A 20490-nucleotide genomic window follows, 5' to 3' on the forward strand; every position below is an offset into this window, starting at 1 on the left:
CTAGTACAGCCACTATGGAGAATAGTATGGAGATTCCTTAAAAACCTGGAAATAGAACTGCCATATGACCCAGCAATCGCACTGCTGGGCATACACACCGAGGAAACCAGATCTGAAAGAGACACGTGCACCCCAATGTTCATCGCAGCACTGTTTATAATAGCCAGGACATGGAAGCAACCTAGATGTCCATTGGCAGATGAATGGATAAGAAAGCTGTGGTATATAAACACTATGGAATATTACTCAGCCATTAAAAAGAATGCATTTGAATCCATTCTAATGAGGTGGATGAAACTGGAGCCTAATATACAGAGTGAAGTAAGTCAGGAAGAAAAAACACCAATACGGTATATTGACACATATATATGGGATTTAGAAAGATGGTAACGATGACCCTATATGCGAGACAGCAGAAGAGACACAGATGTAAAGAATAGACTTTTGGACTCTGTGGGAGAAGGTGAGGGTGGGATGATTTGAGAGAACAGCATTGAAACATGTATACTATCATATAAGAAACAGATCACCAGTCCAGGTTTGATGCATGAGGCAGGGTGCTCAGGGCTGGTGCACTGGGATGACCCAGAGGGATAGGATGGGGAGGGAGGTGGGTTCAGGATGGGGACACATGTACACCCATGGCTGATTCATGTCAGTGTATGGCAAAAACCACCACAATATTGTAAAGTAATTAGTCTGTAATTAAAGTAAATAAATTATTTTTTTTTTTTAAGTACAGATGTAGCTTCAGAGTAACTCAGATGGGTTGTGAAATAAGAAAGGGGGACAGAAGGCTGGGCTTCTCTGTCCTTGGGATTCTCCAGGGAGGAATACTGGAATGGGTTGCTATTTCCTCCTCCAGGGGATCTTCCTGACCCAGGGATGGAACCTGTGTCTAAGTCTACATTGGCAAGCAAATGCTTTACCACTGAGCCACCTGGGAAGCCCCCATGGCATTTGGGACCCACACACGTCAAGTCTGACCTCATCTTGATTCCATTTGCAAAGTCTATCTCCAAATAAGGTCACAGTCAGGGGTATCTTGAGCTAGGACCTCAATCTCTCTTTTTCTGTGGGAAACAATTCAACCTGCAAGCTCCTTAAGTGATTCTAATGAACAGCCCACTTTTAAGAACAATGGTTCTGAAACTTGAGCATACAACAGAATCACCTTGGGGCTCAAAAAATGAACGGCTGCTGAATCCAAACTCAGATTTGGATTCTTGGGCCTAAGAATTTGCATTTTTTCACAAGTTTGAAAACCAGTGGTGTAGGGGAACAGAAAGTAAAATGAATGTACACTTTGACCCTTAAACAAAGCAGGTTTGAACTGGGTCCACTTTTATGACATTTTTTCAATAGTAAGTACTACCATCCTATACAGCTTGTGGCAGGTTAAATCCACAGAATCACAGATGCAGAGGAATCTCATGAACAAAGGGCCGAGAATAAGTTATGCACACAGATTTTTGACTGCGCAGAGGGTTGGCACCTGCAACCCCTTTGCTGTTCAAGAATCAACTTTCTTTCTTTCCTTCCGTTGGAGGAACAATGTAGGCATCATCTGGGAGCTGAGGAGAAATGCAGGACTTTGAGCCCAGCCCAGATTCCTGAATCCAAGACTGTATTTTAACAGGATTCCCAAGTAATTTGCACTTCCATTGAATTTTTAGATGCATTATTGTATACTATTCAAAATAAAATTGATCTTAAATCACTGGTTGAGTTAGTTAGTAAAGGGATGGCTGGATAAAGAAATAAATGTGTGCTAAGTTGCTTCAGTCGTGTCTGACTCTTCACGACCCTATGGGCTGCAGCTCCCAGCCTTCTCTTCCACGGGATTCTCTAGACAAGACACTGGAATGGGTGTCTTCCAGGGGATCTTCCTGGCCCAGGGTCAAACCCGCAGCTCTTAATGTCTCCTGCATTGGCAGGCGGGTTCTTTAACATTAGGGCAACCTATGAATGAATAATAAAAAAGATTCCCTAACTGTCTTTCTCCCAGGAGACAGAAAAGTGGTCCTTCTAAGTCCATTGATCAAGTTGTCTTAGCAACTGTGAAGACAGAGGCTCATCATCACAGTGGCTCCAAGGCAAGCTTGTCTGTTGGTTCTTCAGCAATGGAGTGCTCTTGCTTACTTGGCCTTTCTCGGGCTTCAAACAAGAAATTCCATACTTTCATTTCCCTGCTTCTTCCCAGATGACCTCATCTTAACACTTTGTGGCTTCTCTATCAGCACTTTGTCATTTGTGCCAAAATCTGAAACAGGAGGCTGGCTGGAATATGCACAGTAGAGATTTAGTGATGAACTGGCTTTGGGCCAGAAGGGTAGCAGGTAAGTTTCAGAGTTTCAGCTGAAGAAGAAAGAAAAGCTTTTAGAAAGCTTAGAGCCAAGTCAAAACATGCCTTATATGATTTTTTTTTTTTTTTGGCAGATATACTGTAAAATAAGAGTAGACCAAATTCCCCAGGTAATAGTAATTGACCTATAAATGTCATTATTGATAGATTGTGTTTCTGGAAACATTGTTCTAGAGCTAAAGTACTCATGTGAATCTCAAAAAGGAATTTAGAGACAAGCTTTGAAAGTCTTTCTTTTTCTCTCCACTACTGATTTCCATTTTCCTCTTGGAGAGCTGCACTTTTTTTCCCCTCTTAAACAAGCCACACAACCAAGCTGTCACAAACAGCCGTCTTTTAGAAGGCCAATGTTTTCTTGGGAAAAAAAGTTGTTTTTCAGAGGCCATTACCTTTTATCCCTTCATGGAGGCATTTCACATCTACAATGAATTGTTTAGTAGAAAGATTGATAGAGTTCACATTAAAGTTTGCTTTTTTTAACTTGACAGTTTGAGGAAGACTTGATATTTCATTTTAATAAAATGGGTATTGTCTGGAGAGGCACAGTCTGATTTCAGGAAGCAATGCTATACACGTGATACCTCCTGTCACATGGCTTAAGGAGTATTCCTTTAATGTTTTGTTGCCTCCTTCTCCTCTTCTGTAAAACAATCTGTCTCCCAGATGTCTGTTGGAAAGAACGAGGACACACATCTCATAACCAAGAAAAAAATCTCTCATGTCTTTAGCCACATGATATAGGTACATTTCTGTAATCACCGCTTAATTTAACTTAAATTTTCTTTTCTTTTTGGTTTGAACTTATGAAAATCAGTTTCCACATTCTAAATGTTCAGTTAACGCATATAAGGTTGTTTTCTTTTTTTCCTGTCTGAAATTAACCAGTTATACACATTAGCAGCTCTGGAATAAAGAACACATCAACAACTCTAGGTATTTCTTTATCTGCCCACAATGAGAAATGTTGCCTACCTAAATCCAGGATGAAAAAATTCTCCTTCTCTCTGTCATATATTCTGCTAGTAAATTGCTGAATCACTGTGTGTGGCAGCCGAGTTCAGCTCTTGGGCATGCCTCTTAGAGAACTGTCAGGGGCACCCAAGGTTCCTCTGCTATTTCTAGATGACAGGAATAGCAAAGCAGCCTGATGTCATACTCTCAACAGCTATGTGAGTATGTGTGTGTATGAGAGAGAAATTATTTTCTTCCTCTTTATTAAAGCTGGTAGAGACTGTATCTCTGCATATTTATGCAAATCACAGTTTGTACAATTGGAGCATAAGGTAAGGATCTTAAGAAATCTTGTAATATGACTCTAAATGGTAGTGTGGTAAAGTGTAGGCAGCCCTGGATAGGAGTCAGGGGAGTTGGGTCCTGTCTCACTGAGGTACATAAACTATAAGTCACTTTCTAAGACTAAGGTGAGTAAAAATTTGATACTTAAAATTTTCCTTCTCTCACTTTAAAATTAAACCACAATTTGCAGGCTAACTCTACTTTTAAAAATTCTTGTTGGGAGTAGTACAACATTCTGGTAATAATGTTTTATTGATTTCTAGTTCTGCTACCATTTTTGTCTTCCTCAAATTGAAACAAGTCTCTTTAATCCATCTTTGAAAAAGTCTTCTGTAACCCCTTAATTATTATCCTTTAGAGCGAGACATAATAACATAGTAAAGAGCTGATGAACACTCAATAAAACTGTAGATTATTTTATAGGTCAAGAGTATTAGCTCTACAAGAGAAGAAACCAACTTAAATGCTGGAAAAGGCTGCCTGGATTTGACTGAATATTTTACTAGTAATGTGATACTGAGCAAGTTACATAAATTCTTGGAGTATTAATTTCTTCTTCCCTAATAGACCCTACACTATAGGGTCATTGTAAGAATGAAATGTTGTAAAACATGTAAAGTTTTTAGCATGGTGCTTGATATGTAGTAAATGTTTGTGACTTACACTGAAATACTATCTAGTGAAATGTTTCTTAAAATGCTTGCCAGCTGGGTCCTAAAATTTCTGGGTTATGCAGAAATTTATTTTTTGTATTTTACTTGTTATGATGGACTTCATTAACACCTATTTGAATTTACAGTATTGAGCTCTATTTTAGTTACTGTTTATTACTGACTGATTCTTTCAAATAACGTGTTACAGTCCTTAAAGCTTTTTGGCTTCACTGATATGTCATCAGCCTCCCCAGTCCTCCAATTCTTTGTCAGAAGATATGACTGCTTTTTTTTTTTTAATTTTTTTTCCATTTATTTTTATTAGTTGGAGGCTAATTAGTTTACAATATTGTAGTGGTTTTTGTCATACACTGACATGAATCAGCCATAGATTTACATGCATTCCCCATCCCGATCCCCCCTCCCACCTCCTTCTCCACCCGATCCCTCTGGGTCTTCCCAGTGCACCAGGCCCGAGCACCTGTCTCATGCATCCAGCCTGGGCTGGTGATCTGTTTCACCCTAGATAATATACATGTTTTGATGCTGTTCTCTCAAAACATCCCACCTTTACCTTCTCCCACAGAGTCCAAAAGTCTGTTCTGTACATCTGTGTCTCTTTTTCTGTTTTGCATATAGGGTTATCGTTACCATCTTTCTAAATTCCATATACATTCATCATACAGAGTGAAGTAAGCCAGAAAGATAAAGACCAATACAGTGTACGAATGCTTTTTTTTTTTAACACAAAATTATCTTTAAAAATTTTTTAAAGATTTATTTATATATATATTTTTTGGCTACGCTGAGTCTTCATTGCTGCACATGGGCTTTCTCTAGTTGCAGAGAGCGTGGGCTACTCTTCATTGCGGTGTGTGGGCATCTCATTGCAGTGGCTTCTTGCAGAGCAGAGACTCTAGGGTGCGTGGGCTTCAGCAGCTAACGCAGGCTTCAGTAGTTGCAACGCTTGGGCTCAGCAGCTGTGACTCCTGGTCTCTAGAGCACAGGCTTGACAGTTGTGGTACATGGGCTTAGTTGCTCTGTAGCATGCGGGATCTTCCTGGAGCAGGGATCCAACCCATGTCCTCTGCATTGTCAGGCAGACTCTCAGCTACTAGACCACCAGGGAGGCCCATGACTGCTTTTGAAAAAACAAATTCCAAAAGAAGGTCTATTTCCAACAATCAACCCCTCTAGCTGAGTAAATAGAATTTAGATGTGGAAAATTCATTTTTAAAAAAAAGAAGATAAGAGAACATTGTAAGAAAACTTTCACAGTAGGAAGATAAAGCAATTTTCTGAATTATTTAGGGAGAAAATCTACTTTTTATTAAGTTATATGAAGATGTCATGTTTAAATACCCTTCATCTGTTGGCTTTGAATATCCAGTTTACTTACTGAAGGCAAAAAAGAAAAAATTCTTTGATGTTGGGGAAATTTTGCAAATGCTAGAGCAATTGAAAGACATGTTCTCATTATTTTCTATTTTCTTCTGCTGTCTCTACAGTGTATGTCTCAATATGCTATGGTTAATTATCTAGAATATCTCTTAAAATCTCCAAAGGCCATTGTAGATAATGGACTGATTATGTATTGTGAAAGTTCATAGGGTTTTTTTTGAATCTTTGGAAAGAATTATTGTTTCCTTTAATCCGAACTGCAGTTTGTACTCTAAAAACACAGTATGCTATTTATATACTCTAAGATGGGCTTCTCTGGCGGCTCAGACATAAAGAATCTGCCTTCAGTGTAGGAGAGACCCAGGGTCGATCCCTGGGTTGGGAATATTCCCCTGGAGAAGGAAATGGCTACCCACTCCACTATTCTTGCTTGGAGAATTCCATGGACTGAGGAAACTGGTGGGCTACAGTCCATGGGGTCACAAAGAGTTGGACACGACTGAATGACCAACACTTTCACTTTCATACTCTGAGATGAATAAAAGTTTATTATTGTCATGATAATGGTAACTGTTAAGCTATTAAACTCAACAATAACACATGTGGAAAATTAATAAGGTTTTTGACTATGGGGTTTCAAAGCATTTGTTGAAATAAGAAGGAAACAACTTTTCATATCTGGAATTTAAATGGAAAATTCCTGATTCGAGTTATATCTATCATGATTTTCAAGATGGTATGATGACTGCAGAGAAAAATTGAAGATGACTACAACAGGAAACTGGCTAAGTATTGATTAAACCAAGATGACCACTCATGATGTAATGCCTCTAAGTAAAACTTATTAGAAACAGTAAAATGGAGAAAAAAAAAGAAACAGTAAAATGGAAGACTGATGGAAAATAGACAAATGAATTTATCATTAGAAATATAACTGTCAAAGGGACTAGATATTTATTTTGTCTGGGTAGTTTTTCTCTTTTCTAATACAAGGATTTAATGCTATAAATGTCCTTCTCAGCTCTGATTTAGCTGCATTCCATGAATTTTGGTATGTTTTATACTCATTTTCATTCACTTCCATGTGTTTTTAAGTTTCCTTTGAGATTTCTTTTCTGACCTATGGATTGTTGAGAACCGTGGTGTTTAATTTCCAAGTGTTTGTTAAGAGGGCAGATCTCATGTCAACTGTTCTTAACACATACACACACACACACACACCCCCACACACACAGCCAAAGGAACACAAGGAAACTTTGGGAGGTGTTGGATATGTCCTTTACCTTGATTGTGGTGATGGTGTCAGGGGTCTTTGTCTATGTGAAACTTATCAAACTGTGCACATTAAATTGGTATAATTCTTTGTATATGAATTATACTTCAATAAAGCTATTAAAATGATTTCATTTGAGTCTAATCAACTCCATTCTGTAATGATTTTACTAATTAGTTTCATTTTGATGTTGTTTTACATAGTCTTATTTGCTCATCAGTGATACTGGCATAGCAAAAGATGAGAAAAAGTTTAAAAGAGCACAACTATTTCTAGGTATTAAACTGACAGATTAATATTAAAGACAAGAGCATTTGCTTCGGATTACTTATAGGAATAATAGATGTAAGTGATTAGATTTGTTGTTATGCCAAAAAGCAGGAAAGATTATTGTTCCAATAATATAGCTCTGCCAACTTTAATTTGTTCACCCTTCAAATTAGTTTAATTATTAAGACCATTATTGATTACAGAAACAACTTGACCAAATAATTTATTCAGTAAATATCAGTTCAACAAATATTGACAGATACCCTGCCACTCAATAGGTTCTAATCTGCTGTAAGAAAAATAGTCCTTTTTATGGAATGAATCTTACTATCTGCATTGTTTTTCTGAATCACTTTCTCATTTGTTCCATTAATAGAGTAATGGTCCATTTAGCCTCGGTCAAGCCTAAATAGACTATGAGATCTCAGCTTCTTTCCTGGTAGAAAACTGAAGTCTGTGGCAAGTGTGTGATCAGGAAGCCTCCCTGACAGCTGGAAGTGCTATGTGTAATAAACACAGTCCAGCCTTCCCTCTTGAGATCAGTGAATTAGGGAAGCTGGAGGGTGTAGCATGACAATTACCAGCCACACCAGCATTTATGTGTTGTTATTTCATTTCCATGCCCCTCAGCCTCTTAAACTTTACCTAAAGCAATTATTATTTAATCTGAATTATTGCTTATACAATTGACAAGATTAATTTTTCAGAGGCTGCATCCATACCTGTATATTTATGAGAAAGTTCTAAAGGTGGCTTTAAAATACCACACATATCTTAACATTGGGGAACCTTGTTCAATTGAAATACAGTCACCTTTAATGTATTTAAAATCAGTCCAGATTTTTACATCTATTTGACACAGAAATTTTATAGTTACTATATAATAGATCATTATGCAGTATTTACCCCTGGAGCAAGGCATGGCAACCCACTCCAATATTCTTGCCTGGAGAATCCCATGGACAGAGGATCCTGGCGGGCTATGGTTCATAGGGTTGCAAAAAGTTGGACAAGACTGAAGTGACTTAGCATAGCACAGCACAGGATCCATATTTCAAAAAGTGGAACTGATTGGAGGTGGAAGAATTACTTATCAGTCATGATGCAGATGTTATAGGTTTAATAAGTCTCTCAGACTATCTGAAGCTGGAGAATTCTGGAACCCTAGCAAACTATTTCATTTTGTTCTCTGTGGCTCATAAACCAAGACTGGCGTCTCTTTGGGCCGGTTTTGGAATACTATGCAATTGGAGCCTCATAAGGAACAACACACAACTTCATACTACGGCAGCCCTGGCACCCAAGGGTGGCCCTTGATTGCCAGTGTCCAAGCTGATTCTTTAGGTCCAGGGTTCTAAGGAAAAACTTGGTCCAACTAATTGCATCTATATTTCTCATTTCTTTCTTTCTCACTGCCCTTAAACTCAACCAGTCCTGTTGTTGGAGCTTGATTCCAACCACAATAGGGAACCCAAGATTTACTTCCTACTAGGTCTATCCACAAGAAGCTAAGGACTTGAGGTAAGCCATTATTGAGCTTAGACCTTAGTGCATAATGAATGAATGGGCTAGAAACTGACAAACTCCGTTGTGGTGTAGACTGTGGACATTGATCTTCTATAAGCATTCATCTACATGGATTATTTTTCTTTGTATGCGCCTCTAAGATTCTTTAAGTAGGTCAGCCACTCTCCTTTTGGGAGATAGTGCCAAGAAGTGGGAGGACTTCAGCTGTTCATAAACTTTTGATGAGCCAAAACCTAGAAAACTCAGAGACTTACAGGAACCAGCCAGATAATTACTGCTGCTCTGGTAGTGACTCTGGTGAACTCCAAACCACATTGCATCAGTCTAAAAAGAGTGGCTCCTCCTAGGGTTTCCAACAGGCTTTATAGATTAAGGGAATTTTCAAATGTGGGATTCTCAGTACTAAAACTGGAAATTCCTGGGCAACTGGCATGAGTTGGCCACCCTAGCTTCTACTCAACATAGCCAGATGTTACTATATTTGAACCTCCTTCTTTCTAATTTTCCTTTCTTCATTATATAAAATCTTCTAATGTTGGGAATTAACTCAAATCTGAACAATAACCTATGGATAAAACAATGCCTAAACTTGGTCCAGGAACCTCCCAGTTTGTAATCTCTATTTAAGAGATGAGAGTGTGAACTGAGGGAGGGAGAGTCAAGTAGATGACCTTGGTTTGCTGTTAGTCTGTATTTTAAACCAGTGTCAAAAATTAATCATTGTGGCTCATGTTTCCATAATATCTTGCTAACCCTGGGGCTTCCTGGTGGCTCAGACGGTAAAGAATATGCCTGCCAACGCAGGAGACCTGGGTTTGATCCATGGGTCAGGAAGATCCCCTGGAGAAGGAAATGGTCACATACTAGATCCCCCAGAGAAGCAAATGGCCACACACTCTAGTATTCTTGCCTGGAGAATTTCATGGACAGAGGAACCTAGTGGGCTACAGTCCATGGGGTCACAAAGAGTCAGATATGACTGAGCAACTATAAATGTTCCACGTAAGCCTTAAGGCTGAAACCTAAACTAGTTACAAATTGTGTTATTTTAATAGTTTTTTTTTTTTAAATTCTTGTATCTGTATATACCCTCTTTGGGAATCCACCAGAGGTATCTGTGAGAAAACAGAATTCAGAGACTCTGTTTATGGCCAAGACTATCATCACAACTAATATTCTAATTATCACAATGCTCTGCATGTTCTTCTGTCCTTTCACTACTGACCCTGTCACTTTTTTCTTTTTGCCATTTTTAATTTGCTTATTTCATCAAAAACAAACACCTTTACATCCTCAGCTTTTTCACAGATCATCCCCTCCACCCGCTAGACATAAATAAATTAATAAATATAAAAATACTAAGAGCAGTGCCTAGAATGTAATGTGTCAATAGACATTTTCATCACAATCACAATAATTATTAACTGAAACCTGACTCTGCTCAGAGGACACACTATCTTGTGGTTCTCTCAAAGGGAAGCTTCCTGTTGTCTATGATGCCTCAGCTGTCCTCACGGGGACAAAATGATTGTCTTCTCCCAGATACCCACTGTTGTTGATATATCATTTTCTTTCTTCCTGTGAACACTCCTTGTGTTTTCAGATTCTTACCATTGACCCAAGCGCTGTTTTCCTCATTGTTGTCGCTTAATCACAACCGTATTGTCACTGGGGACTGGTGATGCCTCTGCGTTTTCCTCCATCTTGAATCCTGTCAGAATCCCAACAGACTTCACGCCCCTGTGAACGAGCTGTCCATTATGGCTTCCTGCTTTCTGTGCTTCCGGTTTCACCGTGGGCCTCTTCAGAGTCATGAAGAGGAGCTCTGAAGTCCTAAGTGTCAGTATACCCCTCTTAGACGCCATCCTCCTTTAAAAACCTCTTTTACAAAAGGCACCTGAGCCTTTGCCTTTGCAGTACCACCCCCTTTCTCAGCATCATCCTTCATAGAAGAAACAATAACTGCCATGTGGAAATAGCCTTACCTCCCCTCCGTTGAGCCTTGACAGTTAGGCATCTGTGCTGCCCCTGACTCACAGGAAAAGGACCAGGGCACCATCTTGACCAAGCTAAACATGCCTCTTGTGTTTTTAATCTAATCCACACTGTCTAGAACATTTCCAGATCACTTCTGTCCATCCTTTCATTATGTGTTAGTTCTGGATCCTTACTGCTTGCCTGTCAATCCATTCAAGTCTCTTGCATCTTAAAAAAATACCCCAAACCCAGCAGAAATGCCTCTCTATATCCTCCCACTATTACCCCACCTCTTCTCATTCTTTCACACCCTAAGTTTTCAAATGCTATTGTCCAGCATCTTTACTTCCCACACCCTTTTAAGCATTTCACACCTGGGCATTTTCCAGTCACTCTAATGAATAACTTCTGTTTAGCTCAGTTAACACACTTGATCCTAGGAGAATCATTTTATTTTCTAACTCATTTGCTACTAAGGAGTATTTGACTAACCTTCATTCACTTTTTCCTCCATTGCTTTATGCAGAGAATTTCATATGTGTGCATGAGTTTTTGTCATTTTGGGGCCATTTTTTAGCCTCCTTCATTGTATCCTCCATGATTTTTCTCAGTTTTATACTTACTCCTCATACTAACCAATATCCTTGTTATTCTCATTCATAACTACAGCACAGACCACCACTGATATATGATAACTCTCAAATCTATATCTGTGTCTCTGACTTCTCTTCTGAATTCTTGATTTATAATACAGTTCTCTGCAGGGCTTCCCAGGTGGCACCAGTGGTAAGAAAAAAAGAAAAAATCCACCTGCTAATGCAGAAGCGAGAGACGTGGGTTTGATCTCTGGGTTGGGAAGATCCCCTGGAGGGGCAAAGGGCAACCTACTCCAACAGTTTTGCCTGGGGAATCCCATGGACAGAGGAGCCTAGCAGGATGCAGTCCGTGAAGCTGCAAATAGTCACACACGACAGCATACAGGTGGGAGTGTGGGAAATCTGTCCCTCAGTGCCCAAGAATCCTGCAAGACGACACATGCAAAACTGACCTGGTGTTTCCCAGACTCTCATCATAGTCCTTATCATTGTTACCAGAATTGATTATCTTTTCCTAGTATTAACCTGAGAATCCTTTAGAATCTGCCTCTTCCAATTTCCCTACATTTAATTAGTACTATCTTACTGTGATCTAGGAGTTTTACGCTCTATAGGAATGGCCTGCACGGGCCCAGCCAAGCTCATTCATTGGTTGGGAGCAGCCCACGGGAAGCACGACCTTGTCATGAATAAAGTGGTGGACCCGGTGTGATGGCCCCTGGGGCCACTGGCCATTATACTCTACACACTGCAGGAGATCTGAGAAGTACATTTCCATGGCTGCCACTTTCCAAATCTTCTCCGTTCAACCTCCGAATTATCTACATACTTCTTTCTGATCCATTCCTCTGAACATGGCCTCATCATCTTTCGGGGGGGTTGGAACACTAATTCTCTCTGCCACCACTCTTGCTTGCTTTTTTCTCTCTAGTTCTTTCTCCAAGGTGCTGACAAAATGCTCCTTTGCACATTCAAATCCAACTTGGTAACTCCCAGCAACCAGATTATAATATTCCAGTGGACACTCAGGGATAAAAAAGCCAAGCTTCTTAGCACGGGAACGAGGATGTGGGAATGCCACAGTATTGTTTAATGTTTTCAGTTTAATTTTTTATTAAAATAGTATTGTCCTGGGAAGACCCAGAGGCATGGGATGGAGAGGGAGGTGGGAGGGGGGATCGGGATGGGGAATACATGTAAATCTATGGCTGATTCATGTCAATGTATGACAAAACCCACTACAATATTGTAAAGTAATTAGCCTCCAACTAATAAAAATAAATGAAAAAAAAAGAAAATTAAATATTTAAATGGATCATTTGAAATAAAAGTTTGGCAACTGTTTAGTGGATAAAAATGCTGCTGCTGCTGCTGAGTCGCTTCAGTCGTATCGACTCTGTGCGACCCCCTAGACGGCAGCCCACCAGGCTCCCCCGTCCCCGGGATTCTCCAGGCAAGAACACTGGAGTGAGTTGCCATTTCCTTCTCCAATGCGTGAAAGTGAAAAGTGAAAATGAAGCCGCTCAGTGGTGTCCGCTTCTTAGCGACCCCATGGACTGCAGCCCACCAGGCTCCTCTGTCCATGGGATTTTCCAGGCAAGAGCACTGGAGTGGGGTGCCATTGCCTTCTCCGAGATAAACCTGGTTGTTTGAATTCAACTAATTTTTTTTTTAAAGCCAATTGTTTCTCTGAAATTTTTTTTTCAAAACATTTTAGAAATTTCTGTGAAAAGGTCATGTACATAAGACAACTAATGAATACTGATTCTATTTCCTTCACAAAGGGAAAAAGAAAAAAAAACCCCCACATATTTGTGAAAGTTGACTCTTAGGAGTGTCTGAATAAGGAAGTTCTGCGGCAGGAGACCTGGCTTTGCCTCTCGGGGGCCTGCTTTCAGCCAGATTTGGGCTCTAGAACCAGGAAGAAGATGGCAAACAAGGTGGCCCCCCCCGCAGAATGTAGGCAGCCTGCTCCGCTGAAGCGTCGGTTGCAGGGGCCTAAGCAGAGAGTCAGGACCCAGGTATGTTTGTGAGGAAAGGAGGGCACATAAGCCATGTCAGAGTGGAGGGAAAAACGAGGCCCCTGGGGCCACGGCTACAGGCGCTTCACAGGCAACTGTGTTTTGACTGTGAGTGGGCTGTGAGCTGGGAATAGCCTCAAACTGGTTCAGCTATTCCTGTGGGAAAAATTTTTTAAAAACTGAACTGGTAGCGACAACCAAAAACATAACTAAGTGTCACTTTCTTGAAGTGAACGCAAGGACCGCTCATATCTGAAACGTTTAGTAGACCATCAGAGAAATTTTTGAACCACAAGGGGAAATAGTCTTAAAAGCAGCCACACAGAAAATGCAAGTTACCTACAGAAGAAAGAAACTAGCCTGCTTCGGTTTCCTCTTGGTAAAAATGAAGGGCAACAGGGGCAGGGCCGCATCCACATCATCGTGAAGGAGGAGACTGTACCCAGCACAGTTCTTGTGGATGTACGGTACCTACATTTTCAAATGCAGATTTGAAAGATCTTCAAAAGATTTTGAAATATTTTCAAATTAGCCACACACTAAGCTTTTCAAATATGCAAAGATTCCAGAAACATTTCACTCACTTATACTAATGCAAAGAAAATTACTTGAAGATGTGTGTAGCCAACTGAAAGATGTCTAAAATGTAAAACTTTCTGAGAAAGTTATGCTATAAAAGATTGATGATAAGCATCAGTGTCAGTTAAATATAGAAGTAGGTCAACAAATCTATAGTAGACCACACAAGAAAAAATAATTTGTATAGGTCACACCCTTTCTACAATGCAAAAAACCAAACCATAAGAAAAAAACTTTGCATAAAGAGCCTCCCCTGCAATGTGTCAAATGCCTTATAAAAATTACATCCTGTCATCCAATAATCCTTTCCCTGAGCTAGCCTAAGAAACCATCTGAGATACAGACAATGTATACACAAGGATGTTCCTCACATCATTACTTATAGTAAAAATCTGAAATGAAATATTCAGCTGTCATTGAATGGGTACCCAATTACATGTGCATTTAAAATAAGTGGAGAAAAAATTATAAGGCAGAGTATGGTGTGATTTAGGCAGGCATTTGATCACAAAGGATATTGACAGTGGATATTTCCAGGCTTGCAAACTGCTGAGCTAGCTTACATGTTTTCCTGGGCAAGGCCATCCCTCTTTCATACCTAAACTCTCTACTCTGGAAAGGAGTATGCAACAATCATTTCTGGTTTTCCTGATGGTTAATTGAAACCCTACTTGTAAAATTCTCCCCCAAAATGAACTCAGATTTGTTCCAGTGTTCATTATTTTCCACCAAATTATATACATCCAATCCATCTAGAAAGAAATCCAAAGAAATTGTTATGAGTTCTTTGATCCCAAAGTCTTCACAGAGAGTTCCAGAAACAAGGGATGGGAGAGTGCTGGCACAGAAATATTTATTTATGTCCAAAAAGTATTTATTGAAAATTATTTGAATATATCTGATGAAGAGAATGCAATGTCAGTAAATTTTGAGAAGTTCCAGGACTGATGTGGAAAACGAAATGATTTTTCAGCAAATGTTCACTCACTGCCTAGTGCTCCCACGTCTTTGGGAGGAATGTCTTCTCTGTGCTGTGGATAATGGGTTTGGCTGTGTGATGTGTTTTGGCTGATTGGATGTAGGTGAGATGACTGGCAGAAATTTGAAAGTGCTTGTGAGATTGGATGTAGCCTTTTGACTTTTGCCACAAAAATAAAATGTCTGGGTAGCCAGCCCAGGAGAAATGAGAGATCCATAAAGTAGATTTGGATCTATCCTACAGTTTGGCACCCAGCACAGTGAACCCATTCCAGACCAACAAAATTCTAACAACTTGAAGATATGTGAGCAGAAAATACATGCTTGTTGCTATAGGTCACTGAGTTTGGGGACTTAGAGCTTTCTTATGCAGCATATGCTGGCAGCAGCAAACTGATAAAATTCTGTCAAATAAAATTCTGTCTCCAAATTTGGAGACAAATCAGTGAACTAAACAGTATGTTGTGAAAAATGTTAGTACTTGTCAAAGATGAATGTAAAATATGAAAGACTAATGTTCTTAGGGAAAAGAATACAGAAGTAATAGTTAAGTATTTTCAGAAGCTAAGCTCATGAGAGAAGGAGAATACAGGAAATTTAAAAAAAGAGAGGTTATTCAGAATCTTAGAACCATCAGCAGCTGAGGGCTAAAACACTTGGACCAAAACCTTCTAAAAGTTGAAAGGAAGTGGAGTAATACACATGGTCTATGTTTTGACCCAGTTATTTTATTTATTTGGGCCTCTGCTTTATCTTCTAGAAAAGAAGAGAATAGCAGTGGGTAAGCTGTTTCAGCATTAAAGCTTGATAAGCCTTTGAGATCATTTTAAATCTCTTTAGTAAAATAAGCTTAGAAAAGTATGCATCAGAGATTTTAAGGAAATTAAATTTTCATTATTTTGGTAAACCTGACTTTTTATAGTTATTCCTTATTCAGGTTATTAAATAGGACACTCATAATTCAACAAGAAATCAATTCAATAAGTAAATAAAATTCCAGCTTAATGTAAAAACTGATTTGAACAGGTTGCAGTTTTTGAGTTAGCTATGTTTAATGCAATTACATCCATTTTCTTTTAAATTACTTCTCTGCTAAATGTTATTTCAATATTTTAAGATACCTTTTACATATTTCTAATTTCCCATATTAAGGAAACAATTTCTCTTTCAACATTCTCTAAGTGAAAATACACTCTATAAGGCATTTTCATTTTGAAAAATCATAAAAGCAGCTGAGAAACAAATTTCTATCAGTTTTTATCCAAACGATCACTCAGTCACAAATTTTTATTAATTTTGTGCTGGTACACAAGTTAAGGGGTTTCCCTTGTGTCTCAGCTGGTAAAGAATCTCCCTGCAATGTGGGAGACCTGGGTTCCATCCCTGGGTTGGGAAGATCCCCTGAAGAAGGGAAAGGCTACTCACTCCTGTATTCTGGCCTGGAGAATTCCATGGACTATATGTATAGTCATGGGTTTGCAAAGAGTTGGACATGACTGAGCAACTTTTACTTTCACACAAGTAAGGGTTTAAGGATAATAAATATTCCAACAGATTTGGAAGGTCACCTAGTTGATAAGACTGAAACTATCTAATCTCCTGAAGAGTAGTATAAATATAAGCTTGAGAAATTTATGACACAACATAAATCATATAAATATGACAAAAGTGCCTCGCATTCTAATACCCATTTGCTTTCAAATTTTACCTGATAGATGGATAGGGCTTTCTCCATATGCAATTACCTTTTGTGAATAAGTATGAGAAGTGCAAAGCCTATGTAAGACAGGTCTATGAACTACTAATTGGATTTTACAAAAGTACTGATAAACATCAAAGTTTATTACATTCTACTGAGGTTAAAATTTAATTAACAATGATAAATAATTTTAAGAATTTAAGTATTGCCCAAACCCCAAACTAAAATTCTTGTTTGATGTTTAAGTGTATTTTTCATTGCAGAGAGTATCAGAAAGAACATTGAACTCATCCAGTGATGCTTATCCGTAACTTCAATCATATTCATAGCTTCACACTATTTCTGTTTTGCTGACCTATGCATAAGAAATATGACTTTAATTTTTATTTCTATAAGCATAATTTTCATTTTTTAAAACCTTTGGCTAATCCCATTTACTCTTTATAATTTTTTTAATTTATTATTTTTTTACTCTTTATATTTAAAGAAGTTCATCAGTTACAAACTATTTGGTGGTTGTTGTATTTCACAATTTATTTATGTACTGTTCCAAGATGGAAAACCAGGAATAATTTTTAATCATAAATTAAGGGGAAAAGTATTTAACACAGTTTCATGATTCAGAATCACTTGGTATTTTAGAGAGTAAAATGTTGATTTCAATGTGGGCAATACAAATGAGATCTATGCATTTACATAATAGAAATTAAAATTGTAAAATAAAATTTAGAAGGAAAAACAAAACTCATGGCTAGGCAAAGAACTCTATTTCACCAAAAATCTTTCAACAAGTAAGTTTTATATGGGTGAACAGCAGACAGTTGTTAGCAGTTACATAGGAAAACTAAATAAAAAACATGAAATATGTTCTCTGCTCAAGTCTTAAGGAGCTAAAGTTGTAGCTCTAATGTCAGAGCATTGTGATCCATGGGAATTTAAAATGATATACCATGTTTTAACAATGTTCACAAAATTATTTTTAACGAAAACTAAAATTTTTATTTGTTTTATTCTCAACCCTCCAGGGGATATTTGACTTCATAGAAAATTATCTCCAAGTAAGCATGGGTGAGGAAAAGCAGCAAGATAGTTGCTCTTCTTAAGGGTTTATTGATTGCTTAGTATTTGGGGAAGAGAGGGAGGAAGAATAGAAAATGTATACAAGTCGCTACAATAAAAGACTAGTAAAATGTGCCATCAGAGTCAAAAATAATTCTATCCATGTTAAAAAGGGAGAAGGAGTGGGGAGGAGAAAGAGGATAGATAAATTCATTGATTAAATATTTATTGATAGTCTCCCATATACCAGGTGTTGTGAAAGGTTCTTAACCAACTATAAAGATAAAGAAATATAATTTCTGCTCCTCAGGGCTCAAAATCCAGAAGGAATGATAAGATAGGAAATGTGCCCACAGCGCTCTGTGAGTTCAAGAATGGCAGGAACTGTATTTTGTTTGTTGTGGCTTCCGAAGCGGTGAGTGAATGCTCACTAGATACTTAATTCACATTTCTAAAGAATCAATTAGTCATCTGCACATAGACAACTTAAAGCTAAGCATGACACTCTTTTTTTCTATTTAATCCTCACAACTCTGAGGAAGCAACTGTCAAATGATGAAAATGAGGGTGGGAGAAGCTAGGGAAGCTGCCCAAAGTTACATAGCTAGTATATGGTAGTGTGTATCCAGAGGCTTTTAATCATTTATTTTCCTATTATCTTATTGAGTGATACAAGTTGTAGAAAGATATAGCTAAATTGTTGTATGGGTTAAAGAAGGAATTATTCCAACTAGGGAAATCTCAATAGAGGCATGAGATTATAGATGGTTGCCCTGGACACCGTGGAATGGAAAGGATTCTGAGAGATGGTTCCAAAATCCAGACCCATATTTTCTGGTAACCATGAAAACATGAGAATTTTTAAATTTAAATTCATTAGCATCAAATAAAATTAAGAATTCTGTTCCTCAGTTTCACTAGCCACATGCCAAGGGTTCAATAACTACGTATGGCTTCTGGCTACCATACTGGTCAGCACAGACGTACAGAGCATTTCTGTTATTACAGAAAGTTCTATTAAAGAGAGGTATTCTGGGCAGAATAAGTAAGTAAGTAAGTGTTAGTTGCCCAGTCGTGCCCGACTCTGCGACCCCATGGACTGCAGCCTACCAGGCTCTTCTGTCCATGAGAAGAGGCAAGTATCCTTTTTCAGGCAAGGATACTGGAGTGGGTTGCCATTTCCTTCTCCAGGGGATCTTCCAGACCCAGGGATCAAACCTGGATCTCTTTCACTGCAGGCAGATTCTTTACCGACTGAGCTACAAGGGAAGATATTCTGGACAGAAGGGACTATGAAAACAGGGAAAGCAGCAAGGAAACAATGTTCAGGTCTGTTCAGAGAAGATCAGGGTGTTGAACTTGGTGATAGCATAAAGTCCTTGCTGTTATGTTGGACATGATAAGTATGTGCCAGATATATTTTTGATGATGTTAAATGCCAACAAGTAGAATTTATGTGAACATGGAATGCATTGAGAAACATGGAGGATTTTTCATTAAGGAATTATGTTATTGGATGGCCTTCCCAGGTGGTGCTAGTGGTAAAGAACATGCCTGCCAATGCAGGAGGCATAAGAGATGGTGGTTTGATCCTTCCCCTGGAGGAGGGCATGGCAACCCACTCCAGTATTCTTGCCTGGAGAATCCCATGGACAGAGGAGTCTGGAGGGCTACAGTCCATGGGCTTGCAAAGAATTGGACATGACTGATGTGAGAGCATGCATGCACAGTCTGTTCTGGAAGTGGCTCATAGGACTAATGAAATAGTAAGAGCTGATGGTTGGAAAGCTGGCCATGAGGTTGTTGAGCTTGGGAAAGGAAAAGCTGCAAAGGATGTGAGAAATTTAAGTTAGAACCTCTATGACTTGATATCCTGAGGAGAAAATGAAAAAGAAGGTTGAATAACGAAGAGTGGTGTCATAACTGGGAGAATGGTGTCAGAATGGGAGAATATTGTCAGAAATGCAGAAGTCAGGAGAAGGATGGGATTTGTTTCAAAGGGAAAAAAAATTAGTGTAGTTTTGAACATGTTGAATTTAAGGTTCTTTTGAGACATTTATTTGGAAATTTCCATGAAGCACTAGAGAATTATTCCAAATCCTTTATTTTCACAGAAAAATCAATGGCTGGTCTGTGAAGATGAGATAGATGGGGAGACAAGGAAGTCATCACCAGCAGGAGGACCAATATCCAAAATGTGAGAAGTGAAGTCCAAAAAGGTGCCAAAGTCAAGAATAGCAGATATGAAAGTTGAAGTAAAAAGCCAAGAGTTGGGGATATGACTGATGTAGTCTAATTTGTCTCTTACAGCTTTGGAATATGGTGCACTTTCTTAGCCCTATTGTTTTAACATCATTTCCCAGAGAGACTACTACCAGGAAAGCTCCTAAAAGTTTCAATTTCACATTGCTTGCTTACATCTTAGATATTTATGACAGTATGACAGTGACTTTGCTGTGTATGAAATGTTATCAGAAATTTGTGTGGGATCCTTCTAAATTTTTTCTATGGACTTTCATACATGATACAAATTGTTGTATTTCATTGAAACTGAAAGCCTCATAAGAGTTGTAAACTATCAATCCTGTTGTTTCAAATATCACAGAGAATCATGAGGATTTCTTTCACCTTAATGTTAATAGATTCCAAGATCTCTGGGGTGATTCTCTTTCACAAGAATTTTTCTATTCACCATTTAGATTTTGTTAGTGTAATTGGTGGTAGAAGGAAAGAACCGGCTATATAATTTAAAAGGGAAAACAGAACACAGATGGTAAGATAAAGTCCAGCTTCATG

The 20490-nt window shown here is 38.5% G+C and overlaps 1 long non-coding RNA gene across 1 annotated transcript; it reads left to right on the forward strand.

Moving 5' to 3' along the window:
- The first annotated feature begins 3551 nt into the window (after positions 1-3551).
- On the forward strand, positions 3552-19976 carry LOC110125654 (uncharacterized). Its single transcript, XR_002310139.2, has 2 exons — positions 3552-3648; positions 19809-19976. It is a non-coding gene; the product is annotated as an uncharacterized lncRNA (long non-coding RNA).
- Positions 19977-20490: the final 514 nt, after the last annotated feature.

Source organism: Odocoileus virginianus, chromosome 4 (assembly GCF_023699985.2).
Source record: "Odocoileus virginianus isolate 20LAN1187 ecotype Illinois chromosome 4, Ovbor_1.2, whole genome shotgun sequence".
Classification (NCBI taxonomy): Eukaryota; Metazoa; Chordata; class Mammalia; order Artiodactyla; family Cervidae; genus Odocoileus; species Odocoileus virginianus.